At 38.6% G+C, this 21,633-nt stretch overlaps 22 non-coding genes and 4 pseudogenes across 22 annotated transcripts; all 26 read right to left on the bottom strand.

Moving 5' to 3' along the window:
- Positions 1–177: 177 nt before the first annotated feature.
- LOC121398422 lies at positions 178–296 on the bottom strand (annotated as a pseudogene).
- A 459-nt stretch (positions 297–755) lies between these two features.
- Positions 756–874, bottom strand: LOC121398451 (annotated as a pseudogene).
- Positions 875–5,494: 4,620 nt separating this feature from the next.
- On the bottom strand, positions 5,495–5,613 carry LOC121398616. The gene has a single exon (XR_005964436.1). It is a non-coding gene; the product is annotated as a 5S ribosomal RNA (ribosomal RNA).
- Positions 5,614–6,189: 576 nt separating this feature from the next.
- On the bottom strand, positions 6,190–6,308 carry LOC121398615. The gene has a single exon (XR_005964435.1). It is a non-coding gene; the product is annotated as a 5S ribosomal RNA (ribosomal RNA).
- A 570-nt stretch (positions 6,309–6,878) lies between these two features.
- On the bottom strand, positions 6,879–6,997 carry LOC121398613. Its single transcript, XR_005964434.1, has one exon. It is a non-coding gene; the product is annotated as a 5S ribosomal RNA (ribosomal RNA).
- A 584-nt stretch (positions 6,998–7,581) lies between these two features.
- Positions 7,582–7,700, bottom strand: LOC121398612. The gene has a single exon (XR_005964433.1). It is a non-coding gene; the product is annotated as a 5S ribosomal RNA (ribosomal RNA).
- Positions 7,701–8,284: 584 nt separating this feature from the next.
- On the bottom strand, positions 8,285–8,403 carry LOC121398611. Its single transcript, XR_005964432.1, has one exon. It is a non-coding gene; the product is annotated as a 5S ribosomal RNA (ribosomal RNA).
- A 598-nt stretch (positions 8,404–9,001) lies between these two features.
- LOC121398610 lies at positions 9,002–9,120 on the bottom strand. The gene has a single exon (XR_005964431.1). It is a non-coding gene; the product is annotated as a 5S ribosomal RNA (ribosomal RNA).
- A 570-nt stretch (positions 9,121–9,690) lies between these two features.
- LOC121398608 lies at positions 9,691–9,809 on the bottom strand. The gene has a single exon (XR_005964429.1). It is a non-coding gene; the product is annotated as a 5S ribosomal RNA (ribosomal RNA).
- Positions 9,810–10,402: 593 nt separating this feature from the next.
- Positions 10,403–10,521, bottom strand: LOC121398607. Its single transcript, XR_005964428.1, has one exon. It is a non-coding gene; the product is annotated as a 5S ribosomal RNA (ribosomal RNA).
- A 583-nt stretch (positions 10,522–11,104) lies between these two features.
- LOC121398597 lies at positions 11,105–11,223 on the bottom strand. The gene has a single exon (XR_005964418.1). It is a non-coding gene; the product is annotated as a 5S ribosomal RNA (ribosomal RNA).
- Positions 11,224–11,823: 600 nt separating this feature from the next.
- LOC121398586 lies at positions 11,824–11,942 on the bottom strand. The gene has a single exon (XR_005964407.1). It is a non-coding gene; the product is annotated as a 5S ribosomal RNA (ribosomal RNA).
- Positions 11,943–12,527: 585 nt separating this feature from the next.
- Positions 12,528–12,646, bottom strand: LOC121398575. The gene has a single exon (XR_005964395.1). It is a non-coding gene; the product is annotated as a 5S ribosomal RNA (ribosomal RNA).
- A 626-nt stretch (positions 12,647–13,272) lies between these two features.
- On the bottom strand, positions 13,273–13,391 carry LOC121398563. Its single transcript, XR_005964387.1, has one exon. It is a non-coding gene; the product is annotated as a 5S ribosomal RNA (ribosomal RNA).
- Positions 13,392–13,991: 600 nt separating this feature from the next.
- Positions 13,992–14,110, bottom strand: LOC121398551. Its single transcript, XR_005964378.1, has one exon. It is a non-coding gene; the product is annotated as a 5S ribosomal RNA (ribosomal RNA).
- Positions 14,111–14,686: 576 nt separating this feature from the next.
- LOC121398540 lies at positions 14,687–14,805 on the bottom strand. The gene has a single exon (XR_005964368.1). It is a non-coding gene; the product is annotated as a 5S ribosomal RNA (ribosomal RNA).
- Positions 14,806–15,372: 567 nt separating this feature from the next.
- On the bottom strand, positions 15,373–15,491 carry LOC121398529. The gene has a single exon (XR_005964357.1). It is a non-coding gene; the product is annotated as a 5S ribosomal RNA (ribosomal RNA).
- Positions 15,492–16,076: 585 nt separating this feature from the next.
- On the bottom strand, positions 16,077–16,195 carry LOC121398518. The gene has a single exon (XR_005964346.1). It is a non-coding gene; the product is annotated as a 5S ribosomal RNA (ribosomal RNA).
- Positions 16,196–16,795: 600 nt separating this feature from the next.
- LOC121398506 lies at positions 16,796–16,914 on the bottom strand. The gene has a single exon (XR_005964334.1). It is a non-coding gene; the product is annotated as a 5S ribosomal RNA (ribosomal RNA).
- Positions 16,915–17,490: 576 nt separating this feature from the next.
- Positions 17,491–17,609, bottom strand: LOC121398495. Its single transcript, XR_005964323.1, has one exon. It is a non-coding gene; the product is annotated as a 5S ribosomal RNA (ribosomal RNA).
- Positions 17,610–18,200: 591 nt separating this feature from the next.
- On the bottom strand, positions 18,201–18,319 carry LOC121398484. Its single transcript, XR_005964315.1, has one exon. It is a non-coding gene; the product is annotated as a 5S ribosomal RNA (ribosomal RNA).
- A 585-nt stretch (positions 18,320–18,904) lies between these two features.
- LOC121398477 lies at positions 18,905–19,023 on the bottom strand. Its single transcript, XR_005964314.1, has one exon. It is a non-coding gene; the product is annotated as a 5S ribosomal RNA (ribosomal RNA).
- A 586-nt stretch (positions 19,024–19,609) lies between these two features.
- LOC121398476 lies at positions 19,610–19,728 on the bottom strand. Its single transcript, XR_005964313.1, has one exon. It is a non-coding gene; the product is annotated as a 5S ribosomal RNA (ribosomal RNA).
- Positions 19,729–20,313: 585 nt separating this feature from the next.
- Positions 20,314–20,432, bottom strand: LOC121398384 (annotated as a pseudogene).
- A 202-nt stretch (positions 20,433–20,634) lies between these two features.
- Positions 20,635–20,754, bottom strand: LOC121398467 (annotated as a pseudogene).
- Positions 20,755–21,315: 561 nt separating this feature from the next.
- Positions 21,316–21,434, bottom strand: LOC121398475. The gene has a single exon (XR_005964312.1). It is a non-coding gene; the product is annotated as a 5S ribosomal RNA (ribosomal RNA).
- Positions 21,435–21,633: the final 199 nt, after the last annotated feature.

Raw genomic sequence — 21,633 nt, 5'->3', positions numbered from 1 at the left:
GCTTTGAAAACTTCTCAGGCAGTCTCCCATCCAGGTACCAACCAAGCCTGACCCTGTATCCGTTCACAGATTAGACGAGAGCATGCACTTTCAGGGTAGTGTGGCTATAGGCAAAGCATAGCAGCACCATTTGGCTCCATGACTTGTCGGCGATGCTGTGGCAAAATAAAGTTGAAAAGCCTACGACACCTGGTATTCCCAGGCGGTCTCCCATCCAGGTACTAACCAGGCCAGACCCTGTATCACTTCTGAGATCAGACAAGATCCGGCACTTTCAGGGTGGTGTGGCCGTGGGCGATGAGCTGCGGCACTTTTCGGCTTCTTGACTTGTGGAAAAATGAAGTTGAAAACTTTGAAAAATGAAACAGAAAACTGAAAAATCAAACCTTGAAAACGTTGAAAACGTTGAAAAAATGAAACTTTGAAAACTTTGAAAAATCAAACTTTGAAAACTTTGAAAAAATTAAACTTTGAAAACTTTGAAAAATTAAACTTTGAAAACTCAAAGTTTGAAAACTCAAACTTTGAAAACTTTAAAAAATCAACCTTGAAAAAGTTGAAAAAACGAAGCTTTGAAAACTTCTCAGGCGGTCTCCCATCCAGGTACTAACCATGCCTGACCCTGTATTACTTCACAGATCAGACGAGAGCAGGCACTTTCAGGGTAGTGTGTCTAAAGGCAAAGAATAGCAGCACCTTTTGGCTCCATGACTTGTCGGCGATGCTGTGGCAAAATAAAGTTGAAAACGTTGAAAAGCCTACGACACGTAGTATTCCCAGGTGGTCTCCCATCCAGATACTAACTAGGCCAGACCCTGTATCACTTCTGAGATCAGACGATATCAGGCACTTTCAGGGTGGTGTGGCTGTAGGCGACGAACAGCGGCACTTTTCGGCTTCTTGACTTTCCAGCGGCACTGTGGAAAAATGAAGTTGAAAACTTTGAAAAGCTGAAACTGAAAACTGAAAAATTCAACTTTGAAAACTTTGAAAAATCAAACCTTGAAAACTTTGAAAACGTTGAAAAAATGAAACTTTGAAAACTTTGAAAAATCAAACCTTGAAAACGTTGAAAAAATTAAACTTTGAAAACTTTGAAAAATCAAACCTTGAAAACGTTGAAAAAATGAAACTTTAAAAACTTTGAAAAATTAAACTTTGAAAACATTGAAAAATCAAACTTTGAAAACTTTGAAAAAATTAAACTTTGAAAACTCAAAGTTTGAAAACTCAAACTTTGAAAACTTTAAAAAATCAAACCTTTAGTTAGAAGTAAGGAACCAAATTACTGGCACAAGAATATTGATAAAAAATTTTTCTCTTCAGCTAACAGTAAATCCAGAGGAGTCGGGGTGTTACTCCATAAATGCTGCCCGTTTGAGATCACGGAACGCCATTCGGACGCCGAAGGCCGAATTCTTATACTCGTAGGCAAAATTAATGCTATGGCACTCACATTGGTAGCTATCTACGCTCCCAATGAGCGACAATCAGATTTTTTTAATACCTTAGAAACTCTCATAGATAAACATAGGAAAGGTGAACTTGTTGTGGCTGGAGATTTCAACTCGGTGCTTATCCCCACATTGGACAAATCCAAAACCCCTCCTGGCAATCCCATATCTAGAGCTACTAAAAGTCTTCGTAAGTTGAATAAGGCCCAGTCACTTCTGGATACCTGGAGAGTCTTAAATCCAGATTCTAAGGATTACACATTCTACTCCACTCCCCACGATTCTTATAGTAGAATTGACCTTATTTTAGCATCCAAAATGCTTATAGATAAATTGAAACAAACTGAGATTATCCCGTGCGTTTGGTCAGATCATGACATAATGCTCTCTGCTTTCCAACTTGGATTCCCTAAACCAAAAGGGGAGTGGAAATTAAACGAACACCTTTTAAATAATTCTGAGGTTATCCAGGAACTGACTGTAGCAATTCCACAATATTTTTTCGAAAATGATAATGGAGAAGTGACTAAAGAGACAATCTGGGCTGCCCATAAGACAGTGATCAGGGGGATACTTATAAAACACGCCTCCTATCTCCGCAAACAGAGGGAATCCAAAATTAAACAACTTCTGAAGGAAATTATTCTACTAGAATCCTCCCATAAGATTAATCAGGACTCTCTCACTTTGGAAACACTAATTTCCAAAAAGGGAGAACTTAAGCAGATTCTAATAGAGAAAGCTGAAAGATCCTTAACATATACTAAACGTATGTTCTACGAGAAAGGGAACAAAGCAGATTCGATGCTGGCGAGACTTCTGACCAAAAAGTCCTCATCAACAATAATTAGGTCAATCAAAAACTCAAAAGGGAAACTTCTCTATAAAACAGAGGAGGTTCTGGGAGAATTTGCACATTATTATTCTAAGCTCTATGACAGAAATAAACCGTCTAAAACAATTGATAATTTAGATAAAATTAAAAAGTATTTAGCGCATTGTCGTCTGCCTAAATTGACAGTAGAGGATTCACAAAACTTGCAAAGTGATATCACAGGGGACGAAATATCTGAAGCTATCAAACAGAGTAAGGGGAGGAAGGCTCCAGGCCCGGACGGGTTTTCTATGCATTACTATAAAAAATTTTTGAAGGAATTACTCCCGCATATGACATCCTTGTTCAACAATTTGCTACAAAACAAAGGGCAACTTCCTCCAGATATGCTCAGAGCTAATATAGCAGTTCTCCCAAAGCCTCCAAAAGACCCAATGTTCTGTCAAAATTACCGCCCAATATCCCTTATTAACAACGATGTCAAATTGTATGCAAAAATTTTGGCTAATAGGCTGGCTGGAGTTCTGCCAACGTTGATACATCCAGATCAGGTTGGGTTTGTCTTAGGCAGGGATGCAGCAGATAACATCAGACGGATGGCTCACCTCCTCCACCATGTCGAGAGCCTACATATCCCCAGCATATTCCTGTCACTAGATGCGGAGAAGGCTTTCGACATGGTGGACTGGACCTTTCTACAGGCTGTCTTGGACACTGCTGGTTGTACCGTCCACTTTAGGGAAGCAATCATGTCTTTATACAATGGACCTACGGCTAGGGTTTACAACACGGGACATTATTCGGAATCCTTTGCGATTAAAAATGGAACGAGACAGGGGTGTCCGTTGTCCCCCTTGCTCTTTGCCTTATGCATGGAACCCTTAGCCCAAAGCATTAGATTGAATTCAGATATATCAGGAATCACAATAGGCAAAGATACCTATAAAATTGCTCTCTTTGCGGACGATACCTTGCTTTCTCTTACTCACCCACAAACATCCCTACCGAACCTGTTTAATGAGATTAATAAATATGCCTCTTGCTCAGGATTTAAAGTTAATAATACTAAATCTGAGGCACTAGCAATATCCCTGCCTAGGCCTATCCAAAAACTTTTAGAATTGAATTTCTCGTTTAAGTGGCAAGGGAAAGCGTTAAAATATTTGGGGATTCACCTAACTCCAAAGTTGGCAGACCTTTATACCCAAAACTATCTTCCAATGATTAAAAATCTTGTCTCAATATTGCACTCCTGGCATAAGAAACAGATCTCTTGGTTGGGCCGACTACACTCTATTAAAATGGTAATATTGCCTAAGATTCTCTATCTTTTTCGTACACTCCCTATACCGATAGTTAACGCAGACATGGATTTACTACAGAATGAAATGTACCGTTTCTTTTGGAATGATAAACATCCTAGAGTGGCTAGACAGATCCTCACACAGGCTACCTCACAGGGTGGGCTGAATTTCCCTTGCCTTCGCCATTACTGGAATGCGGCCCAGTTGTCTCAATTGGTTAAAGGTCACTGCTCACCAGACGCTGTCCGATGGGCCTCCTTAGAAACCCAAATATTGTCGCCTCAATCTCCTAAGACTTACTTGTGGGTCCCACGGGAAGCTAGACCCCCCGTGGCTCTTACAAATCCAATTTTAAAGCATTCCATCACTCTTTGGGATAAAATGAGACTTAAATATAAAGAAGTCCTCTGCTCCAATCCATCTCCTCTTACTCCATTGTTTCATAACCCCGCTTTCCCTCCAGGCCAAGATCCGAAATCTTTTGGATGGTGGCTAGATAATGATTTCCTAGACTTTCATAGTATGACCCCTCTGGGGAGTATCTTATCATGGGACACTCTTCGGAATAACCGCAGCATTCCTCTTCGGGAACATTACAAATATTTGCAAATCAGTCATTTTATAAGATCGCAAATGGGGAAAAATCCCAAACCTAAAACACTTTTTGAATATCTGTGTACACACCCTTATAACAAGGGCCAAATATCCTGGATATATGCTAAACTCAGAGCCTATGGCGTACCTGAAAAGAACAAACACATGGAACGCTGGGAACAACGACTCCATGCAGTTCAAGACATTAAGAAATGGGAATTCACATTAGATCATATAAGGAAAGCATCCATCAACACAGTCATTAAAGAAAACGCATACAAGGTACTGTATGACTGGTACCTGACCCCAGCAAAGTTACACAGAATATATGGCTCCGACCCTACTTGTTTTAGGGGTTGTAACACAACTGGAGATGAACTGCACATATGGTGGGAGTGCCCACAAATTTCCAACGTGTGGAAAGAGATATTTGCTCTTCTGAGTACCTTGTTTGGTAAGGAGATTTGTCCAGATCCTTGGTTAGCACTCCTCACCTTTAAACCGGATTCCCTTACCAAAAAGGAATACAAATTATGCTCGCAGATATGCCTGGCTACAAGGTGTGCTATAGCACATAGATGGAAAGAGGGCGTCCCGACATTTGTGGAAATTAAAAGGAGAATATGGTGGGTGTCCTCGATGGAAAGACTTACTGCATTGGTCCATCAAAAGCTAGACTTATTTACTGCAATCTGGGCCCCTTGGCTCACATGGTGTGACACTCACAATTTACCGAATCCTGCGAACACAGACACTGGAGCCGCATGTTTTTGAAAAATGTCTTGTTTTATTTTCAGAATAGTTTGATATACCACTCAGGTGGGTTTTTGTACTGTATTTCAACGGCGAGAGTTCCCACTTTCCCCCCCCTCTGTACCCCCCTTCCTCCTGTATTTCCTTCTTATTTCATATAATGTTTCTTTTTCTTCTTCTTTGTTATTTCTTACTGTTATGAAAACAGCAGACTGAAATGTACATGCAAAATCTACTCCGATACTGTGATATTGTCGGCATTACAAAAGTATAACACTGCATGTTACCTACATATGGAAGTTATCTTTGTCTGCTCAATAAATAAAAAGTTGAAAAAAAAAAAAAAAATCAAACCTTGAAAAAACGAAGCTATGAAAACTTCTCAGGACGTCTCCCAACCAGGTACTAACCATGCCTGACCCTGTATTATTTCACAGATCAGACGAGAGCAGGCACTTTCAGGGTAGTGTGGCTATAGGCAAAGAATAGCAGCATCTTTTGGCTCCATGACTTGTTGGCGATGCTGTGGCAAAATAAAGTTGAAAACTTTGAAAAGCCTACGACACCTAGTATTCCCAGGCGGTCTCCCATCCAGGTACTAACCAGGCCCGACCCTGTATCGCTTCTGAGATCAGACGAGATCAGGCACTTTCAGGGTGGTGTGGCCGTAGGCGATGAACAGCGGCACTTTTCGGCTTCTTGACTTGTCAGCGGCACTGTGGAAAAATGAAAATGAAAACTTTGAAAAATGAAACTGAAAACTGAAAAATTAAACTTTGAAAACGTTGAAAAATCAAACCTTGAAAACGTTGAAAACGTTGAAAAAATGAAACTTTGAAAACGTTGAAAAATCAAACCTTGAAAACGTTGAAAAAATCAAACTTTGAAAACTTTGAAAAAATTTAAACTTTGAAAACTTTGAAAAATCAAATTTTGAAAACGTTGAAAACTTTGAAAAATAAAACTTTGAAAACTCAAACTTTGAAAACTCAAACTTTGAAAACTCAAACTTTGAAAACTCAAACTTTGAAAACTTTAAAAAATCAAACCTTGAAAAAATGAAGCTTTGAAAACTTCTCAGGCGGTCTCCCATCCAGGTACTAACCAGGCCTGACCCTGTATCACTTCACAGATCAGACGAGAGCAGGCACTTTCAGGGTAGTGTGGCTATAGGCAAAGAACAGCAGCACCTTTTGGCTCCATGACTTGTCGGCGATGCTGTGGCAAAATAAAGTTGAAAACTTTGAAAAGCCTACGACACCTGGTATTCCCAGGCGGTCTCCCATCCAGGTACTAACCAGGCCCGACCCTGTATCGCTTCTGAGATCAGACGAGATCAGGCACTTTCAGGGTGGTGTGGCCGTAGGCGATGAACAGCGGCACTTTTCGGCTTCTTGACTTGTCAGCGGCACTGTGGAAAAATGAAAATGAAAACTTTGAAAAATGAAACTGAAAACTGAAAAATTAAACTTTGAAAACGTTGAAAAATCAAACCTTGAAAACGTTGAAAACGTTGAAAAAATGAAACTTTGAAAACGTTGAAAAATCAAACCTTGAAAACGTTGAAAAAATCAAACTTTGAAAACTTTGAAAAAATTTAAACTTTGAAAACTTTGAAAAATCAAATTTTGAAAACGTTGAAAACTTTGAAAAATTAAACTTTGAAAACTTTGAAAACTCAAACTTTGAAAACTCAAACTTTGAAAACTCAAACTTTGAAAACTTTAAAAAATCAAACCTTGAAAAAATGAAGCTTTGAAAACTTCTCAGGCGGTCTCCCATCCAGGTACTAACCAGGCCTGACCCTGTATCACTTCACAGATCAGACGAGAGCAGGCACTTTCAGGGTAGTGTGGCTATAGGCGATGAACAGCAGCACCTTTTGGCTCCATGACTTGTCGGCGATGCTGTGGCAAAATAAAGTTGAAAACTTTGAAAAGCCTACGACACCTGGTATTCCCAGGCGGTCTCCCATCCAGGTACTAACCAGGCCCGACCCTGTATCGCTTCTGAGATCAGACGAGATCAGGCACTTTCAGGGTGGTGTGGCCGTAGGCGATGAACAGCGGCACTTTTCGGCTTCTTGACTTGTCAGCGGCACTGTGGAAAAATGAAAATGAAAACTTTGAAAAATGAAACTGAAAACTGAAAAATTAAACTTTGAAAACGTTGAAAAATCAAACCTTGAAAACGTTGAAAACGTTGAAAAAATGAAACTTTGAAAACGTTGAAAAATCAAACCTTGAAAACGTTGAAAAAATCAAACTTTGAAAACTTTGAAAAAATTTAAACTTTGAAAACTTTGAAAAATCAAATTTTGAAAACGTTGAAAACTTTGAAAATTAAACTTTGAAAACTTTGAAAACTCAAACTTTGAAAACTCAAACTTTGAAAACTCAAACTTTGAAAACTCAAACTTTGAAAACTTTAAAAAATCAAACCTTGAAAAAATGAAGCTTTGAAAACTTCTCAGGCGGTCTCCCATCCAGGTACTAACCAGGCCTGACCCTGTATCACTTCACAGATCAGACGAGAGCAGGCACTTTCAGGGTAGTGTGGCTATAGGCAAAGAACAGCAGCACCTTTTGGCTCCATGACTTGTCGGCGATGCTGTGGCAAAATAAAGTTGAAAACTTTGAAAAGCCTACGACACCTGGTATTCCCAGGCGGTCTCCCATCCAGGTACTAACCAGGCCCGACCCTGTATCGCTTCTGAGATCAGACGAGATCAGGCACTTTCAGGGTGGTGTGGCCGTAGGCGATGAACAGCGGCACTTTTCGGCTTCTTGACTTGTCAGCGGCACTGTGGAAAAATGAAAATGAAAACTTTGAAAAATGAAACTGAAAACTGAAAAATTAAACTTTGAAAACGTTGAAAAATCAAACCTTGAAAACGTTGAAAACGTTGAAAAAATGAAACTTTGAAAACGTTGAAAAATCAAACCTTGAAAACGTTGAAAAAATCAAACTTTGAAAACTTTGAAAAAATTTAAACTTTGAAAACTTTGAAAAATCAAATTTTGAAAACGTTGAAAACTTTGAAAAATTAAACTTTGAAACTTTGAAAACTCAAACTTTGAAAACTCAAACTTTGAAAACTCAAACTTTGAAAACTCAAACTTTGAAAACTTTAAAAAATCAAACCTTGAAAAAATGAAGCTTTGAAAACTTCTCAGGCGGTCTCCCATCCAGGTACTAACCAGGCCTGCCCCTGTATCACTTCACAGATCAGACGAGAGCAGGCACTTTCAGGGTAGTGTGGCTATAGGCAATGAACAGCAGCACCTTTTGGCTCCATGACTTGTCGGCGATGCTGTGGCAAAATAAAGTTGAAAACTTTGAAAAGCCTACGACACCTGGTATTCCCAGGCGGTCTCCCATCCAGGTACTAACCAGGCCCGACCCTGTATCGCTTCTGAGATCAGACGAGATCAGGCACTTTCAGGGTGGTGTGGCCGTAGGCGATGAACAGCGGCACTTTTCGGCTTCTTGACTTGTCAGCGGCACTGTGGAAAAATGAAAATGAAAACTTTGAAAAATGAAACTGAAAACTGAAAAATTAAACTTTGAAAACGTTGAAAAATCAAACCTTGAAAACGTTGAAAACGTTGAAAAAATGAAACTTTGAAAACGTTGAAAAATCAAACCTTGAAAACGTTGAAAAAATCAAACTTTGAAAACTTTGAAAAAATTTAAACTTTGAAAACTTTGAAAAATCAAATTTTGAAAACGTTGAAAACTTTGAAAATTAAACTTTGAAAACTTTGAAAACTCAAACTTTGAAAACTCAACTTTGAAAACTCAAACTTTGAAAACTCAAACTTTGAAAACTCAAACTTTGAAAACTTTAAAAAATCAAACCTTGAAAAAATGAAGCTTTGAAAACTTCTCAGGCGGTCTCCCATCCAGGTACTAACCAGGCCTGCCCCTGTATCACTTCACAGATCAGACGAGAGCAGGCACTTTCAGGGTAGTGTGGCTATAGGCGATGAACAGCAGCACCTTTTGGCTCCATGACTTGTCGGCGATGCTGTGGCAAAATAAAGTTGAAAACTTTGAAAAGCCTACGACACCTGGTATTCCCAGGCGGTCTCCCATCCAGGTACTAACCAGGCCCGACCCTGTATCGCTTCTGAGATCAGACGAGATCAGGCACTTTCAGGGTGGTGTGGCCGTAGGCGATGAACAGCGGCACTTTTCGGCTTCTTGACTTGTCAGCGGCACTGTGGAAAAATGAAAATGAAAACTTTGAAAAATGAAACTGAAAACTGAAAAATTAAACTTTGAAAACGTTGAAAAATCAAACCTTGAAAACGTTGAAAACGTTGAAAAAATGAAACTTTGAAAACGTTGAAAAATCAAACCTTGAAAACGTTGAAAAAATCAAACTTTGAAAACTTTGAAAAAATTTAAACTTTGAAAACTTTGAAAAATCAAATTTTGAAAACGTTGAAAACTTTGAAAACTTTGAAAACTCAAACTTTGAAAACTCAAACTTTGAAAACTCAAACTTTGAAAACTCAAACTTTGAAAACTTTAAAAAATCAAACCTTGAAAAAATGAAGCTTTGAAAACTTCTCAGGCGGTCTCCCATCCAGGTACTAACCAGGCCTGACCCTGTATCACTTCACAGATCAGACGAGAGCAGGCACTTTCAGGGTAGTGTGGCTATAGGCAATGAACAGCAGCACCTTTTGGCTCCATGACTTGTCGGCGATGCTGTGGCAAAATAAAGTTGAAAACTTTGAAAAGCCTACGACACCTGGTATTCCCAGGCGGTCTCCCATCCAGGTACTAACCAGGCCCGACCCTGTATCGCTTCTGAGATCAGACGAGATCAGGCACTTTCAGGGTGGTGTGGCCGTAGGCGATGAACAGCGGCACTTTTCGGCTTCTTGACTTGTCAGCGGCACTGTGGAAAAATGAAAATGAAAACTTTGAAAAATGAAACTGAAAACTGAAAATTAACTTTGAAAACGTTGAAAAATCAAACCTTGAAAACGTTGAAAACGTTGAAAAAATGAAACTTTGAAAACGTTGAAAAATCAAACCTTGAAAACGTTGAAAAAATCAAACTTTGAAAACTTTGAAAAAATTTAAACTTTGAAAACTTTGAAAAATCAAATTTTGAAAACGTTGAAAACTTTGAAAATAACTTAAAACTTTGAAAACTCAAACTTTGAAAACTCAAACTTTGAAAACTCAAACTTTGAAAACTCAAACTTTGAAAACTCAAACTTTGAAAACTTTAAAAAATCAAACCTTGAAAAAATGAAGCTTTGAAAACTTCTCAGGCGGTCTCCCATCCAGGTACTAACCAGGCCTGCCCCTGTATCACTTCACAGATCAGACGAGAGCAGGCACTTTCAGGGTAGTGTGGCTATAGGCGATGAACAGCAGCACCTTTTGGCTCCATGACTTGTCGGCGATGCTGTGGCAAAATAAAGTTGAAAACTTTGAAAAGCCTACGACACCTGGTATTCCCAGGCGGTCTCCCATCCAGGTACTAACCAGGCCCGACCCTGTATCGCTTCTGAGATCAGACGAGATCAGGCACTTTCAGGGTGGTGTGGCCGTAGGCGATGAACAGCGGCACTTTTCGGCTTCTTGACTTGTCAGCGGCACTGTGGAAAAATGAAAATGAAAACTTTGAAAAATGAAACTGAAAACTGAAAAATTAAACTTTGAAAACGTTGAAAAATCAAACCTTGAAAACGTTGAAAACGTTGAAAAAATGAAACTTTGAAAACGTTGAAAAATCAAACCTTGAAAACGTTGAAAAAATCAAACTTTGAAAACTTTGAAAAATCTAATTTTGAAAATGTTGAAAACTTTGAAAAATTAAACTTTGAAAACTTTGAAAACTTTGAAAACTCAAACTTTGAAAACTCAAACTTTGAAAACTCAAACTTTGAAAACTCAAACTTTGAAAACTCAAACTTTGAAAACTTTAAAAAATCAAACCTTGAAAAAATGAAGCTTTGAAAACTTCTCAGGCGGTCTCCCATCCAGGTACTAACCAGGCCTGCCCCTGTATCACTTCACAGATCAGACGAGAGCAGGCACTTTCAGGGTAGTGTGGCTATAGGCAATGAACAGCAGCACCTTTTGGCTCCATGACTTGTCGGCGATGCTGTGGCAAAATAAAGTTGAAAACTTTGAAAAGCCTACGACACCTGGTATTCCCAGGCGGTCTCCCATCCAGGTACTAACCAGGCCCGACCCTGTATCGCTTCTGAGATCAGACGAGATCAGGCACTTTCAGGGTGGTGTGGCCGTAGGCGATGAACAGCGGCACTTTTCGGCTTCTTGACTTGTCAGCGGCACTGTGGAAAAATGAAAATGAAAACTTTGAAAAATGAAACTGAAAACTGAAAAATTAAACTTTGAAAACGTTGAAAAATCAAACCTTGAAAACGTTGAAAACGTTGAAAAAATGAAACTTTGAAAACGTTGAAAAATCAAACCTTGAAAACGTTGAAAAAATCAAACTTTGAAAACTTTGAAAAAATTTAAACTTTGAAAACTTTGAAAAATCAAATTTTGAAAACGTTGAAAACTTTGAAAAATTAAACTTTGAAAACTTTGAAAACTCAAACTTTGAAAACTCAAACTTTGAAAACTCAAACTTTGAAAACTCAAACTTTGAAAACTCAAACTTTGAAAACTTTAAAAAATCAAACCTTGAAAAAATGAAGCTTTGAAAACTTCTCAGGCGGTCTCCCATCCAGGTACTAACCAGGCCTGACCCTGTATCACTTCACAGATCAGACGAGAGCAGGCACTTTCAGGGTAGTGTGGCTATAGGCAATGAACAGCAGCACCTTTTGGCTCCATGACTTGTCGGCGATGCTGTGGCAAAATAAAGTTGAAAACTTTGAAAAGCCTACGACACCTGGTATTCCCAGGCGGTCTCCCATCCAGGTACTAACCAGGCCCGACCCTGTATCGCTTCTGAGATCAGACGAGATCAGGCACTTTCAGGGTGGTGTGGCCGTAGGCGATGAACAGCGGCACTTTTCGGCTTCTTGACTTGTCAGCGGCACTGTGGAAAAATGAAAATGAAAACTTTGAAAAATGAAACTGAAAACTGAAAAATTAAACTTTGAAAACGTTGAAAAATCAAACCTTGAAAACGTTGAAAACGTTGAAAAAATGAAACTTTGAAAACGTTGAAAAATCAAACCTTGAAAACGTTGAAAAAATCAAACTTTGAAAACTTTGAAAAAATTTAAACTTTGAAAACTTTGAAAAATCAAATTTTGAAAACGTTGAAAACTTTGAAAAATTAAACTTTGAAAACTTTGAAAACTCAAACTTTGAAAACTCAAACTTTGAAAACTCAAACTTTGAAAACTCAAACTTTGAAAACTTTAAAAAATCAAACCTTGAAAAAATGAAGCTTTGAAAACTTCTCAGGCGGTCTCCCATCCAGGTACTAACCAGGCCTGCCCCTGTATCACTTCACAGATCAGACGAGAGCAGGCACTTTCAGGGTAGTGTGGCTATAGGCAATGAACAGCAGCACCTTTTGGCTCCATGACTTGTCGGCGATGCTGTGGCAAAATAAAGTTGAAAACTTTGAAAAGCCTACGACACCTGGTATTCCCAGGCGGTCTCCCATCCAGGTACTAACCAGGCCCGACCCTGTATCGCTTCTGAGATCAGACGAGATCAGGCACTTTCAGGGTGGTGTGGCCGTAGGCGATGAACAGCGGCACTTTTCGGCTTCTTGACTTGTCAGCGGCACTGTGGAAAAATGAAAATGAAAACTTTGAAAAATGAAACTGAAAACTGAAAAATTAAACTTTGAAAACGTTGAAAAATCAAACCTTGAAAACGTTGAAAACGTTGAAAAAATGAAACTTTGAAAACGTTGAAAAATCAAACCTTGAAAACGTTGAAAAAATCAAACTTTGAAAACTTTGAAAAATTTAAACTTTGAAAACTTTGAAAAATTAAACTTTGAAACTTTGAAAACTCAAACTTTTGAAAACTTGAAACTTTGAAAACTCAAACTTTGAAAACTCAAACTTTGAAAACTCAAACTTTGAAAACTCAACTTTGAAAACTCAAACTTTGAAAACTCAAACTTTGAAAACTCAAACTTTGAAAACTTTAAAAAATCAAACCTTGAAAAAATGAAGCTTTGAAAACTTCTCAGGCGGTCTCCCATCCAGGTACTAACCAGGCCTGCCCCTGTATCACTTCACAGATCAGACGAGAGCAGGCACTTTCAGGGTAGTGTGGCTATAGGCGATGAACAGCAGCACCTTTTGGCTCCATGACTTGTCGGCGATGCTGTGGCAAAATAAAGTTGAAAACTTTGAAAAGCCTACGACACCTGGTATTCCCAGGCGGTCTCCCATCCAGGTACTAACCAGGCCCGACCCTGTATCGCTTCTGAGATCAGACGAGATCAGGCACTTTCAGGGTGGTGTGGCCGTAGGCGATGAACAGCGGCACTTTTCGGCTTCTTGACTTGTCAGCGGCACTGTGGAAAAATGAAAATGAAAACTTTGAAAAATGAAACTGAAAACTGAAAAATTAAACTTTGAAAACGTTGAAAAATCAAACCTTGAAAACGTTGAAAACGTTGAAAAAATGAAACTTTGAAAACGTTGAAAAATCAAACCTTGAAAACGTTGAAAAAATCAAACTTTGAAAACTTTGAAAAAATTTAAACTTTGAAAACTTTGAAAAATCAAATTTTGAAAACGTTGAAAACTTTGAAAAATTAAACTTTGAAAACTTTGAAAACTCAAACTTTGAAAACTCAAACTTTGAAAACTCAAACTTTGAAAACTCAAACTTTGAAAACTCAAACTTTGAAAACTTTAAAAAATCAAACCTTGAAAAAATGAAGCTTTGAAAACTTCTCAGGCGGTCTCCCATCCAGGTACTAACCAGGCCTGCCCCTGTATCACTTCACAGATCAGACGAGAGCAGGCACTTTCAGGGTAGTGTGGCTATAGGCAATGAACAGCAGCACCTTTTGGCTCCATGACTTGTCGGCGATGCTGTGGCAAAATAAAGTTGAAAACTTTGAAAAGCCTACGACACCTGGTATTCCCAGGCGGTCTCCCATCCAGGTACTAACCAGGCCCGACCCTGTATCGCTTCTGAGATCAGACGAGATCAGGCACTTTCAGGGTGGTGTGGCCGTAGGCGATGAACAGCGGCACTTTTCGGCTTCTTGACTTGTCAGCGGCACTGTGGAAAAATGAAAATGAAAACTTTGAAAAATGAAACTGAAAACTGAAAAATTAAACTTTGAAAACGTTGAAAAATCAAACCTTGAAAACGTTGAAAACGTTGAAAAAATGAAACTTTGAAAACGTTGAAAAATCAAACCTTGAAAACGTTGAAAAAATCAAACTTTGAAAACTTTGAAAAAATTTAAACTTTGAAAACTTTGAAAAATCAAATTTTGAAAACGTTGAAAACTTTGAAAACTCAAACTTTGAAAACTCAAACTTTGAAAACTCAAACTTTGAAAACTCAAACTTTGAAAACTCAAACTTTGAAAACTTTAAAAAATCAAACCTTGAAAAAATGAAGCTTTGAAAACTTCTCAGGCGGTCTCCCATCCAGGTACTAACCAGGCCTGACCCTGTATCACTTCACAGATCAGACGAGAGCAGGCACTTTCAGGGTAGTGTGGCTATAGGCAATGAACAGCAGCACCTTTTGGCTCCATGACTTGTCGGCGATGCTGTGGCAAAATAAAGTTGAAAACTTTGAAAAGCCTACGACACCTGGTATTCCCAGGCGGTCTCCCATCCAGGTACTAACCAGGCCCGACCCTGTATCGCTTCTGAGATCAGACGAGATCAGGCACTTTCAGGGTGGTGTGGCCGTAGGCGATGAACAGCGGCACTTTTCGGCTTCTTGACTTGTCAGCGGCACTGTGGAAAAATGAAAATGAAAACTTTGAAAAATGAAACTGAAAACTGAAAAATTAAACGTTGAAAAATCAAACCTTGAAAACGTTGAAAACGTTGAAAAAATGAAACTTTGAAAACGTTGAAAAATCAAACCTTGAAAACGTTGAAAAAATCAAACTTTGAAAACTTTGAAAAAATTTAAACTTTGAAAACTTTGAAAAATCAAATTTTGAAAACGTTGAAAACTTTGAAAAATAAAACTTTGAAAACTCAAACTTTGAAAACTCAAACTTTGAAAACTCAAACTTTGAAAACTCAAACTTTGAAAACTTTAAAAAATCAAACCTTGAAAAAATGAAGCTTTGAAAACTTCTCAGGCGGTCTCCCATCCAGGTACTAACCAGGCCTGACCCTGTATCACTTCACAGATCAGACGAGAGCAGGCACTTTCAGGGTAGTGTGGCTATAGGCAATGAACAGCAGCACCTTTTGGCTCCATGACTTGTCGGCGATGCTGTGGCAAAATAAAGTTGAAAACTTTGAAAAGCCTACGACACCTGGTATTCCCAGGCGGTCTCCCATCCAGGTACTAACCAGGCCCGACCCTGTATCGCTTCTGAGATCAGACGAGATCAGGCACTTTCAGGGTGGTGTGGCCGTAGGCGATGAACAGCGGCACTTTTCGGCTTCTTGACTTGTCAGCGGCACTGTGGAAAAATGAAAATGAAAACTTTGAAAAATGAAACTGAAAACTGAAAAATTAAACTTTGAAAACGTTGAAAAATCAAACCTTGAAAACGTTGAAAACGTTGAAAAAATGAAACTTTGAAAACGTTGAAAAATCAAACCTTGAAAACGTTGAAAAAATCAAACTTTGAAAACTTTGAAAAAATTTAAACTTTGAAAACTTTGAAAAATCAAATTTTGAAAACGTTGAAAACTTTGAAAAATTAAACTTTGAAAACTTTGAAAACTCAAACTTTGAAAACTCAAACTTTGAAAACTCAAACTTTGAAAACTCAAACTTTGAAAACTTTAAAAAATCAAACCTTGAAAAAATGAAGCTTTGAAAACTTCTCAGGCGGTCTCCCATCCAGGTACTAACCAGGCCTGACCCTGTATCACTTCACAGATCAGACGAGAGCAGGCACTTTCAGGGTAGTGTGGCTATAGGCAATGAACAGCAGCACCTTTTGGCTCCATGACTTGTCGGCGATGCTGTGGCAAAATAAAGTTGAAAACTTTGAAAAGCCTACGACACCTGGTATTCCCAGGCGGTCTCCCATCCAGGTACTAACCAGGCCCGACCCTGTATCGCTTCTGAGATCAGACGAGATCAGGCACTTTCAGGGTGGTGTGGCCGTAGGCGATGAACAGCGGCACTTTTCGGCTTCTTGACTTGTCAGCGGCACTGTGGAAAAATGAAAATGAAAACTTTGAAAAATGAAACTGAAAACTGAAAAATTAAACTTTGAAAACGTTGAAAAATCAAACCTTGAAAACGTTGAAAACGTTGAAAAAATGAAACTTTGAAAACGTTGAAAAATCAAACCTTGAAAACGTTGAAAAAATCAAACTTTGAAAACTTTGAAAAAATTTAAACTTTGAAAACTTTGAAAAATCAAATTTTGAAAACGTTGAAAACTTTGAAAAATTAAACTTTGAAAACTTTGAAAACTCAAACTTTGAAAACTCAAACTTTGAAAACTCAAACTTTGAAAACTCAAACTTTGAAAACTCAAACTTTGAAAACTTTAAAAAATCAAACCTTGAAAAAATGAAGCTTTGAAAACTTCTCAGGCGGTCTCCCATCCAGGTACTAACCAGGCCTGACCCTGTATCACTTCACAGATCAGACGAGAGCAGGCACTTTCAGGGTAGTGTGGCTATAGGCGATGAACAGCAGCACCTTTTGGCTCCATGACTTGTCGGCGATGCTGTGGCAAAATAAAGTTGAAAACTTTGAAAAGCCTACGACACCTGGTATTCCCAGGCGGTCTCCCATCCAGGTACTAACCAGGCCCGACCCTGTATCGCTTCTGAGATCAGACGAGATCAGGCACTTTCAGGGTGGTGTGGCCGTAGGCGATGAACAGCGGCACTTTTCGGCTTCTTGACTTGTCAGCGGCACTGTGGAAAAATGAAAATGAAAACTTTGAAAAATGAAACTGAAAACTGAAAAATTAAACTTTGAAAACGTTGAAAAATCAAACCTTGAAAACGTTGAAAACGTTGAAAAAATGAAACTTTGAAAACGTTGAAAAATCAAACCTTGAAAACGTTGAAAAAATCAAACTTTGAAAACTTTGAAAAAATTTAAACTTTGAAAACTTTGAAAAATCAAATTTTGAAAACGTTGAAAACTTTGAAAAATTAAACTTTGAAAACTCAAACTTTGAAAACTCAAACTTTGAAAACTCAAACTTTGAAAACTCAAACTTTGAAAACTTTAAAAAATCAAACCTTGAAAAAATGAAGCTTTGAAAACTTCTCAGGCGGTCTCCCATCCAGGTACTAACCAGGCCTGCCCCTGTATCACTTCACAGATCAGACGAGAGCAGGCACTTTCAGGGTAGTGTGGCTATAGGCGATGAACAGCAGCACCTTTTGGCTCCATGACTTGTCGGCGATGCTGTGGCAAAATAAAGTTGAAAACTTTGAAAAGCCTACGACACCTGGTATTCCCAGGCGGTCTCCCATCCAGGTACTAACCAGGCCCGACCCTGTATCGCTTCTGAGATCAGACGAGATCAGGCACTTTCAGGGTGGTGTGGCCGTAGGCGATGAACAGCGGCACTTTTCGGCTTCTTGACTTGTCAGCGGCACTGTGGAAAAATGAAAATGAAAACTTTGAAAAATGAAACTGAAAACTGAAAAATTAAACTTTGAAAACGTTGAAAAATCAAACCTTGAAAACGTTGAAAACGTTGAAAAAATGAAACTTTGAAAACGTTGAAAAATCAAACCTTGAAAACGTTGAAAAAATCAAACTTTGAAAACTTTGAAAAAATTTAAACTTTGAAAACTTTGAAAAATCAAATTTTGAAAACGTTGAAAACTTTGAAAAATTAAACTTTGAAAACTCAAACTTTGAAAACTCAAACTTTGAAAACTCAAACTTTGAAAACTCAAACTTTGAAAACTCAAACTTTGAAAACTTTAAAAAATCAAACCTTGAAAAAATGAAGCTTTGAAAACTTCTCAGGCGGTCTCCCATCCAGGTACTAACCAGGCCTGACCCTGTATCACTTCACAGATCAGACGAGAGCAGGCACTTTCAGGGTAGTGTGGCTATAGGCAATGAACAGCAGCACCTTTTGGCTCCATGACTTGTCGGCGATGCTGTGGCAAAATAAAGTTGAAAACTTTGAAAAGCCTACGACACCTGGTATTCCCAGGCGGTCTCCCATCCAGGTACTAACCAGGCCCGACCCTGTATCGCTTCTGAGATCAGACGAGATCAGGCACTTTCAGGGTGGTGTGGCCGTAGGCGATGAACAGCGGCACTTTTCGGCTTCTTGACTTGTCAGCGGCACTGTGGAAAAATGAAAATGAAAACTTTGAAAAATGAAACTGAAAACTGAAAAATTAAACTTTGAAAACGTTGAAAAATCAAACCTTGAAAACGTTGAAAACGTTGAAAAAATGAAACTTTGAAAACGTTGAAAAATCAAACCTTGAAAACGTTGAAAAAATCAAACTTTGAAAACTTTGAAAAAATTTAAACTTTGAAAACTTTGAAAAATCAAATTTTGAAAACGTTGAAAACTTTGAAAAATTAAACTTTGAAAACTTTGAAAACTCAAACTTTGAAAACTCAAACTTTGAAAACTCAAACTTTGAAAACTCAAACTTTGAAAACTTTAAAAAATCAAACCTTGAAAAAATGAAGCTTTGAAAACTTCTCAGGCGGTCTCCCATCCAGGTACTAACCAGGCCTGCCCCTGTATCACTTCACAGATCAGACGAGAGCAGGCACTTTCAGGGTAGTGTGGCTATAGGCGATGAACAGCAGCACCTTTTGGCTCCATGACTTGTCGGCGATGCTGTGGCAAAATAAAGTTGAAAACTTTGAAAAGCCTACGACACCTGGTATTCCCAGGCGGTCTCCCATCCAGGTACTAACCAGGCCCGACCCTGTATCGCTTCTGAGATCAGACGAGATCAGGCACTTTCAGGGTGGTGTGGCCGTAGGCGATGAACAGCGGCACTTTTCGGCTTCTTGACTTGTCAGCGGCACTGTGGAAAAATGAAAATGAAAACTTTGAAAAATGAAACTGAAAACTGAAAAATTAAACTTTGAAAACGTTGAAAAATCAAACCTTGAAAACGTTGAAAACGTTGAAAAAATGAAACTTTGAAAACGTTGAAAAATCAAACCTTGAAAACGTTGAAAAATCAAACTTTGAAAACTTTGAAAAATTAAACTTTGAAAACTTTGAAAAATTTGAAAACTTTGAAAACTTTGAAAACTTGAAAACTTTGAAAACTTGAAAACTTTGAAAACTCAAACTTTGAAAACTCAAACTTTGAAAACTCAAACTTTGAAAACTCAAACTTTGAAAACTTTAAAAAATCAAACCTTGAAAAAATGAAGCTTTGAAAACTTCTCAGGCGGTCTCCCATCCAGGTACTAACCAGGCCTGCCCCTGTATCACTTCACAGATCAGACGAGAGCAGGCACTTTCAGGGTAGTGTGGCTATAGGCAATGAACAGCAGCACCTTTTGGCTCCATGACTTGTCGGCGATGCTGTGGCAAAATAAAGTTGAAAACTTTGAAAAGCCTACGACACCTGGTATTCCCAGGCGGTCTCCCATCCAGGTACTAACCAGGCCCGACCCTGTATCGCTTCTGAGATCAGACGAGATCAGGCACTTTCAGGGTGGTGTGGCCGTAGGCGATGAACAGCGGCACTTTTCGGCTTCTTGACTTGTCAGCGGCACTGTGGAAAAATGAAAATGAAAACTTTGAAAAATGAAACTGAAAACTGAAAAATTAAACTTTGAAAACGTTGAAAAATCAAACCTTGAAAACGTTGAAAACGTTGAAAAAATGAAACTTTGAAAACGTTGAAAAATCAAACCTTGAAAACGTTGAAAAAATCAAACTTTGAAAACTTTGAAAAAATTTAAACTTTGAAAACTTTGAAAAATCAAATTTTGAAAACGTTGAAAACTTTGAAAAATTAAACTTTGAAAACTTTGAAAACTCAAACTTTGAAAACTCAAACTTTGAAAACTCAAACTTTGAAAACTCAAACTTTGAAAACTTTAAAAAATCAAACCTTGAAAAAATGAAGCTTTGAAAACTTCTCAGGCGGTCTCCCATCCAGGTACTAACCAGGCCTGACCCTGTATCACTTCACAGATCAGACGAGAGCAGGCACTTTCAGGGTAGTGTGGCTATAGGCAATGAACAGCAGCACCTTTTGGCTCCATGACTTGTCGGCGATGCTGTGGCAAAATAAAGTTGAAAACTTTGAAAAGCCTACGACACCTGGTATTCCCAGGCGGTCTCCCATCCAGGTACTAACCAGGCCCGACCCTGTATCGCTTCTGAGATCAGACGAGTTCAGGCACTTTCAGGGTGGTGTGGCCGTGGGCGATGAACTGCAGCACTTTTCGGCTTCTTGACTTGTGGAAAAATGAAGTTGAAAACTTTGAAAAATTAAACAGAAAACTGAAAAATTAAACTTTGAAAAATCAAACCTTGAAAACGTTGAAAACGTTGAAAACGTTGAAAAAATGAAACTTTGAAAACGTTGAAAAATCAAACTTTGAAAACTTTGAAAAAATTAAACTTTGAAAACTTTGAAAACCTAGTATTCCAAGGTGGTCTCCCATACAGGTACTAACCAGGCCCGACCCTGTATCGCTTCTGAGATCAGACGAGATCAGGCACTTTCAGAGTGGTGTGGCCGTAGGCGTTGAACAGCGGCACTTTTCGGCTTCTTGACTTGTGGAAAAATGAAGTTGAAAACTTTGAAAAATGAAACAGAAAACTGAAAAATGAAACTTTGAAAACTTTGAAAAATCAAACCTTGAAAACGTTGAAAAAGTTGAAAAAATGAAACTTTGAAAACGTTGAAAAATCAAACCTTGAAAACGTTGAAAAAATCAAACTTTGAAAACTTTGAAAAAATTTAAACTTTGAAAACTTTGAAAAATCAAATTTTGAAAACTCAAACTTTGAAAACTCAAACTTTGAAAACTCAAACTTTGAAAACTCAAACTTTGAAAACTCAAACTTTGAAAACTCAAACTTTGAAAACTTTAAAAAATCAAACCTTGAAAAAATGAAGCTTTGAAAACTTCTCAGGCGGTCTCCCATCCAGGTACTAACCAGGCCTGACCCTGTATCACTTCACAGATCAGACGAGAGCAGGCACTTTCAGGGTAGTGTGGCTATAGGCAAAGAACAGCAGCACCTTTTGGCTCCATGACTTGTCGGCGATGCTGTGGCAAAATAAAGTTGAAAACTTTGAAAAGCCTACGACACCTGGTATTCCCAGGCGGTCTCCCATCCAGGTACTAACCAGGCCCGACCCTGTATCGCTTCTGAGATCAGACGAGATCAGGCACTTTCAGGGTGGTGTGGCCGTAGGCGATGAACAGCGGCACTTTTCGGCTTCTTGACTTGTCAGCGGCACTGTGGAAAAATGAAAATGAAAACTTTGAAAAATGAAACTGAAAACTGAAAAATTAAACTTTGAAAACGTTGAAAAATCAAACCTTGAAAACGTTGAAAACGTTGAAAAAATGAAACTTTGAAAACGTTGAAAAATCAAACCTTGAAAACGTTGAA

This window comes from Xenopus laevis, chromosome 9_10L (genome assembly GCF_017654675.1).
Source record: "Xenopus laevis strain J_2021 chromosome 9_10L, Xenopus_laevis_v10.1, whole genome shotgun sequence".
Taxonomy (NCBI): domain Eukaryota; kingdom Metazoa; phylum Chordata; class Amphibia; order Anura; family Pipidae; genus Xenopus; species Xenopus laevis.
Note: the sequence above shows the minus strand (reverse complement) of the source record. Positions and strands in the feature narration are given on the sequence as shown.